General features: G+C 42.0%; 1 protein-coding gene across 2 annotated transcripts in view; it reads left to right on the forward strand.

The window, feature by feature from the left end:
- The first annotated feature begins 5,148 nt into the window (after window positions 1-5,148).
- boc (BOC cell adhesion associated, oncogene regulated) overlaps window positions 5,149-7,678 on the forward strand; it is a 23,636-nt gene continuing 21,106 nt past the window's right edge. For both annotated transcript variants that reach the window (XM_079360806.1, XM_079360807.1), the window contains exon 1: window positions 5,149-5,460. The gene's annotated coding sequence lies outside the window, so the exon portion shown is untranslated. The remainder of the gene's footprint in view (window positions 5,461-7,678) is intronic.

The raw sequence follows: 7,678 nt of genomic DNA on the forward strand, positions 1-7,678 counted from the left end.
TATTTCAAGTATAATGTTCAGGCTACTAGATGCACTGACAAAGGACTGATACTGAAGCATTCACGTTAAATTCAACCATTTCACATGTTGTACTGAATGCTCCAGACATTTTTGAGAAAGCTTGTTTAAATACAGCTTCAAATTTAATAAAGGAGCTTCTAAGGGGAGCACCAAGTATGCCAAATAGAAATAGCTGAGAGAGCAAAAATCATTATTGGATCAGAATCCTTTGCACAGTGGAAATAAGTAATGAATGGAACAGGATTAAAACAGTAATGGAAAGTTACAGATTTCAGCTCTGAGTGGTGAAGACGAGGGATGTTGACATCCTGGAAAAAAAGTCTCTGAATCTCTGAAGCAAACACGTAAACAGAGTAAATAAAATAAACCAAATGAATCTCAACAAACAGATGCCATCACTGCTCAGAACACTGCTGCTGTATAAAACAGTCAGAGTCTCTTCAGAAAAACAAGATTTAATCAGAGCCATCACACTAACACACATTTAAAATTATGACATACACGCCTGAGGTCCAACCCCACCTGAGCTGGATCTCTGTCTCGACAGCACAATCTCACTGGAATAAGAACCAATAACAACCTATTACCCTCCAAATCCCACTGACACACACACACACACACACACACACACACACACACACACACACACACACACTCTCACACACACAGAGTGAGCTACAGTAAGAATGAAAAGAACAATAAAATCTCCGGATATGAAAAGCTCCTCAGGCAAGAATGCACAACTGAAGAACAAGATTCTCCCTCTTTGTGTGTGTGTGTGTGTGTGTGTGTGTGTGTGTGTGTGTGTGTGTGTGCACTTTGGGGGAAGACATCTGAGGATAAAGGACACCATAAATCTCTCTTCCTTGAGTTTTACAGAGAATTTTGATTGTGTGTCTTGACATGAGCCTTAGGCACAGTGTGTGTGCATCTGTAAAACTGAGACACGCTAACAAGCGTCTGTTTAAAACATTTTAAAATGTTGTTGTTCTTCATTACATCTCAAGGCTGTTGTGACAAACAAGTGGGCTGTATTTTGAACAATCAAAACACTCAAAAGCTCACTAGAGGGCTTCCTGCTGACTTGACTAATAAACAAACAAAACAATAACAAATTATACAAACCAGAACAAAAACCAGAGTATCATTGTGTAGGGCTAGTTGTATCAGCCTGTTTCTAGTCTTTATGCAAAGCTAACAAAGTTTGTTTTTTTGGTGTAAAAAAATATTGATAAATGTCTTCAAAATCATCAAACCATCAAAAAATGTTTTCTTTTTGAAGTGAACTACTGCTCATATATACAGTATAAGTCATTTTGTGGCATTGTTACTGTTACTCAAGAAAGGAATGACTTACTTTTTGTTTTCAGATGGATTTTATATCAATAATGTGCATACAGCTTTAGTTCAAAGGTAAAAACACACCATCATTTAGTGTCCTGGACATTTCCCAATATGCTCCTTTTTGAGAGTTTATTTCGTTTTATTTCATTAAAATGGACAGAAAAGAATGCTGGATGCAAAAGCTCCAGAAAAAAAACCACAGTCCCTCTTGAATCTGTTGTTGGACATTTGTTCTTGAGTCACTCACATGATTTATTTCCTGGGTGAATGGACTTTGAAAACAACAAGATGGAGAAGTGCTACAAACGTAGTTTGGACTCAACCTCCCACCATGCTTCATTAAATCCTTTATTCAGATTCTGTAATGGCATTATGTGTCCTGAATGGTAAGGCCTAATAGAATAATACTAGGTAGGGATGGAAACACCTGTTGAATGAATGTCTCAGTTTAGTAAAGAGTTGAGCCAGGACTGAAGGTGATTCTGCAGCGACCACACATTGCTCCTATCTTGAACCCTGAAACTCCCACAGAGCTAAAAAATTTCACATTTTTTTACTCAAATATTTTTTTTCAGGGTTATCTTGATTCATAAAGCACAACCTGTATGTACATGGACAAAATGGTTTTCACTGCTATCATTCCTCCAGTCCACACTGTCAATCAATCTCCACAATGACTATAAATCATATTGAACAAATGTCACAAACCTCTCATGCTCAAAACTTGATTCTCTGAGCCTTGAACCATGGGGGCTTATGTTGGTTGGCCTGGGTTGGCCTGAGCCCTGTGAAATCTGTCTAGTTAACCCATGCGCCAACTGCTGACCAAGCAGCATCCTCCATGTCTGCAGTACCATTTTCAAAATTTGATTAAATTAGATATGTTTAGGGGCGATAAAAATGGTCATGCTTATACTACTTCATGCGACCCTTCATAAGTCACCGCTACAGTCAGGCCACCCCAGTCAAAAATCCTGGACACAGCCATGCCTTGAACACTGTGAGAAGCAATCATCTTGCAGGTTTATGCCACATTTCGTAAATGCAATTAATCATTTCAAGTTTTAGGGAAGCAGAATGCTTGAATGGCTAAATTGTTCCAAGCCGTGTATAAATAAAGTCACTGACCTGCATCATTTATAAGCAGTAACAACAAACTGATCAAAGCCACAAAATGCTTTCTGGCACTAATCTTGATTGGCTTTTAACATTATGAGTGTCATTGGGTTCTGAATCATTTCAATTAATACTTTCATGATTGGTTGGCTTCAAAATGTGGTTAAAGCAGCATTAAATAAACTTCTTGACTTCTGTGCTGAGGCTTAAATGTATTTTCCAGTGTTTGTCCTCTTTTGCCCTTATAGTCAAAAAGTGAGTTGCAAGAAATCTGCATTATCACTCGTGTGTTATACCTCTCATCAACACTTTTCACCACTGTCCATGTCAGGCTTTACAGCCGTCCATCGACTGTGGTTGTCTGGCTGAACTACAAACACCTTTGTCTTCAGATGTGATTGAACAACACTTAATTATGAGCAAACCAACAGCCTTATCAGGGTGTTTGTTTGCGAAAGCTCGTAACTGGCCTTAAATGGATATAAATCTCTGGGCAATCTTGGTATACTGTTATAGACTGATGACCAAAGGTTGTTGCCTTGCATGTGGGGGGGCCTGCAGAATCTGAAGAATATAGGGGTCCTTCAGGGTGGGGTATTTAAATTAAATATTGGGGAAAACAGTTCAGGAAATGTAATAAACGTTTCCCTTCTCTTACTGGGTGATCAGAGTGCTTGTTTTATCAGTTCAATGATAAATCATTGTCAGCAGGTCACGTCATACTATCAAAGACCTTTTCACACATGCACTGCACTCTGGATTTTGAACGCAAACACCCAAATCTTTCATTCCTGCAAGGAAATCTCTGCACAAACTCGGGTATAGAGCTGAGCTGTGAACTCAGCAGATAATATTCAGGAAAGTGAATATATTCAGGAAGTGAAGGGGGTTGATGACCTATTAGAGAGAGATTTCTTTTCAGTCCTGCTTCAATCAATTTAAGGGTAAAAGTGTGCTGATTTAGTCCTCTTATACATCACAATTGCAAGTGTGTGTGCGATTCAATCTGGTTTTGTCACACGGAGGAAGTGACACAGCTGCTAAGGTCAGCAGGATACTGAGAGGGAAGGAGAGAGTGGGTCGTTGTCATGGTGAACAGCTAAACAATGGAGTGAGGAGGTCGTAGAGGAGACTGGATTGCATGGTTTAGACCCTTAGAAAAAAACAACACCTCATACACAACACACACACTCACTGATGAACAATGCACCCTTCAGGAATGAGACACACCGGATAAATGCACACCTGACACGCAAACACCCTGCGCTCTCACTCCATCCCACTCAGAATCTTTGTTGGAAAAACACACAAATCACACCACACGAACACACCTCTGACACCCCCCACTCTTCTTCTCACTCCCTATTACGTTCATAACAACATTTATAATCATCTACATGACAATCTGTGTGGGGCTCCATGGTGAGATTCTGGGGTGACAGAGGTTAGCGCTGAAGGAAAGCGGTGCATGCTGGGATTGCGGCCTGCTGAGAGAGTGGCATTCTGGGAGGCGGTGTCCTGCGGGCAGGGCCTCTGGGGGATGCAGTATGGTTAATAGGCCTTTCATGGCCGGCCCACAAAGCCTTTTGTCCCGAGCTAATTCATCTAGCCCTGCGTGGAGAGGTAGAGAGGGGGGAGGGGCAGCATGGATGGGTTTTTGGGGTTCCCATTTTTTCTCTCTCTCTCTGTTTCTGCTCTACAGTGTAGTGCTGGGTGGTGCAAGAGTGAGGGAGCCACATTCAAACACAGCTCCCGCCCAGTAGCAACAACACCAAAACATTGGCAAAGATTTGCTGGCAAACTGCAGCACAACACTGAAAAACACCCACATGTAATGAGTCCTTGAGCAGATCTCGAAGCTAGAATAACTTTCCGGTTATGACGTGCGTAGTCTGGTTTGTGGACATATTACTAATGCTCTGTCATTAATTGAGAAAAACACTCAAAATCCAAAGAGTCTGGTCACAAACTTTTACCTGAACCAGAGCAACAGGTGTCATTAAAAGCCACAGCTTGTCAGTGAATGCAGCTCTCCTGGCTTGCTATAACCCCTCAGGTAACATCATGGTGGGAGTTCCTGCATTCAGAGGCGAAGACGAGGCCTGTTTCCCATCTACAGCCCCCTGCTATCAGCCCCTGTGATCAGAGAATAGTCAGTTATTAATGAACTGGACAGGACTGGCTCCCCACCTTACAAAGTGTGCTGATTGAAGTGGAGAAGAGAATTCCAGTGTGAGCAAATAGGGGGGCTTGAGCTGTGATCACTGTGGTATGAGAGCGTGTATAAGTGTGTGTGTGTGTGTGTGCCACACTGTCCTGGCTGAGCCCGTTCAATTCACAACAACATAACACAGCACTGCACTGCACAGCTGCACTGGAGGGCCTGCAGGCCTCCATGAACGGGGGTCAATACAAACTCTGTGGGGACCAACGCATACCAAATCAGGGGGAACATAGCAGGAGGAGGGGGAGGGGGCGCACTTTTCTCCTACGGGACACCGTACTTTATAAGAAAACACATTTCCAGAACTTTTTTGATATCTTATAAAACTACTTTATAAACACATTTGTTGTAGTTATACGCACAAACTCTGGAAAGTCCTCATTAGCCGTGAGTAGGGATCTGTAGTCCAGAGAAAAAAGCGGTGCAATGGCCCAGCTCTGGGATTTTGGGAGCCAGTCCCTATTGTTCAGATCCCTCCTCCTGCTTGGGAAGTGGGAGGACCCGAAAAGGCGTCGCAAAAGGGAGAATTGTTTGAGAGCTCAGTCATCCAAAAACGGCCTTTCAATGTGAGAACTTGGGGAGACGAAGAAAATGTCGGTAGCATCGCAGTAAATTACGAGTGCAGCGAGGCTTTAGAGGGAAAAGTTCAGTAAAAACTGTAGTTTTTGTTTGGGACTTAAACTCAGCGCAGAAGCGGGACAAGGAGAAGCTCGGTCGGTTTAAGCGAAGTGTGAGCTCCAAATACTGAAGTTTGGGTAAGTTTTGTCCAAACCGTGCTCTCTGTGTGTGTTTACGGTGTTATGCTTCGTATTGACACCTTAAACTATTTTTTACCCAAATGTGACGGGTTGCTGTGTGTTTGCAGCTTGTTAAAAGTTAAAACCAACCTATAGGTCACGTTTTTCCTGAAAAAAGTTAAAATTAAGTTTTACATTTCCAGTTCATTCTGGTTAGACTTAGATAGCCGTGTGTTCAGTTTTCTCTTTTCGCTTGTTAATGCACTATATCACTCCAAACAAGCTGTGTTTATTCATCATTTCGCTTGTTTCGTTGAACGTGTTTGTGTGTTGCCTCTTGATACTTTATTTTACAAGTAACGTTAAAGTTGCTTTCTCGACGCAGCCTGTTGTTGATTGGATGAGCGTGCGTCCGTATTTTCCCAAGTTTTACTCAATATTATGCTCACAACACACACCACACTACTTGCATTTTAAGAGGTACCGGCATTGTGTGATACGTTGCACGGATTTTTTCGTTGTGATTTGGGACATAGTTTTGTTTTTGAGGGGAAAAAGTCGTCAGGCGTTTTGAAGGCCGCAGCCTATAGTTGCTGCTATAGGGTAACAGAAAACAGACATGGTGAGCTGTGCCAGATTCACCCCCGTGTTATCACTAGGGAGTGCAGCAAAACAGTGGCAGGCTAGGGGACAATGTTTACGACATTCAAAAGAACACAGTTCAGAAAAAAAGCGATCAGAAATTATGTTTTATCAAATAGATTTATGTTACGGGCATGCGCAAATGTAATTATTGATAGCCTATAGAGAAAACCACAACAACACTGCACCTTTATAGACCTACACCCCCCCCCCCCACCACACACACACACACACACACACACCAAAGTCTGGTGTCAGAATAACCTCATTAAAGGCTCCCATAAAGTGACAGCTGCTCGGTGCAGCGAGGAATGCAGCATCAGGAGAGTCTCTGCAGGTATTATTCTTTCTACCATTCATTCAGGTCTGATTTTAATGAGAATATGTTTGTCTTAATCCCAGAGTAGCTAATGAGCTGTTGGTCCGGGAGTGTCACTCACTGAGTATAGGGGGGAACACAGGAGGAGAGGAGGGGTGTTCAGGGACATGGAGGAGTGCCTGCAAGAACAGCCCCAGGTGTCGTTTTGTTGTTTGGATTACATTCTGCCTCCGCTGCCTGGCATGGAGGAACCAGTGACAGACATGGCATCAGACAAGAGGGCCTGATTGTTCCCACTGAATCAATGTCACTTGGATTAAAAGTCGAAACGAATGGCCTGGGCCTCCTCCAATTAGGCGCACAGCTATAGGGGAATTAATTGGTCTCAGTAAGAAGGAGCCTCTTGTTGTTTGGTTGCAGGGTTTGTTGTTGTTGTTGATTATCTCTGGCAAGCGGCTGGATCAAAGTTGGACTAATTGATTCCAGTCTGATTATCTGCTTGTTTCTCACACTGTTCGGCCTCCTTTGATTACCGATTTGGAGCCTGGAGAAAAACAATAGGAGTTGATAATCAATCGTTTGTACAGTTTTCGCTCATATCTCACAGAAGAATGAAATGTAAGGCAGCTACAGCAAGTTATTGCGGTTTATTTTAGTCCCCAGGAGTACCCAGTATTAGTGTAAATTCTATATGGCCTTGCTGTATGTCTTAGACGTGCTTCACATCCCTTTAACAGTTCCTTATCTTTCTTTTTATCCAGGATTATTATTGAAGGCTTTCTATGGCCATAACAATCAGATTTTGTCAGAAAGAAGGAAAGTTGCTCCATTCATAATACAAAAGTACAGCAAATATGCACGCCAAGCTTTTGTTACCAACAGATCCATCAATTTCCTGTTGATCAGAACTCTAATATTTTTGGACCATACTGGCCTTTTCTTGGACCACTTAAGCAATTTGAAGATGTAATCGTTTGGTGTAGAATAAAATATACTGTCAGGCTACTTATGTAAAAAAAAATCTTAATATATACAGGGCCAGACTGCACTAATCCATGCAGGTCCATTTGTAATCCCTTTCCAAGTATAATTCATAACTTTCTCAAAACAGAAAAAAAAGATGAGCCTTCAGCTTTCAGGCTGTAACAACCATGTTTTTATCCAGTGTGTAGTAGCTGAGTTTTCATGTTTAAAGCAAAGTTACTGTGTGGATTTGGGTTTGAAGCCAACAGCAGGGAGCTTTCTCGCTCATATTTCAAAATGTAACTGTGATGC

Source organism: Symphodus melops (assembly GCF_947650265.1).
Source record: "Symphodus melops genome assembly, chromosome: 14".
In the NCBI taxonomy this organism is placed as follows: domain Eukaryota; kingdom Metazoa; phylum Chordata; class Actinopteri; order Labriformes; family Labridae; genus Symphodus; species Symphodus melops.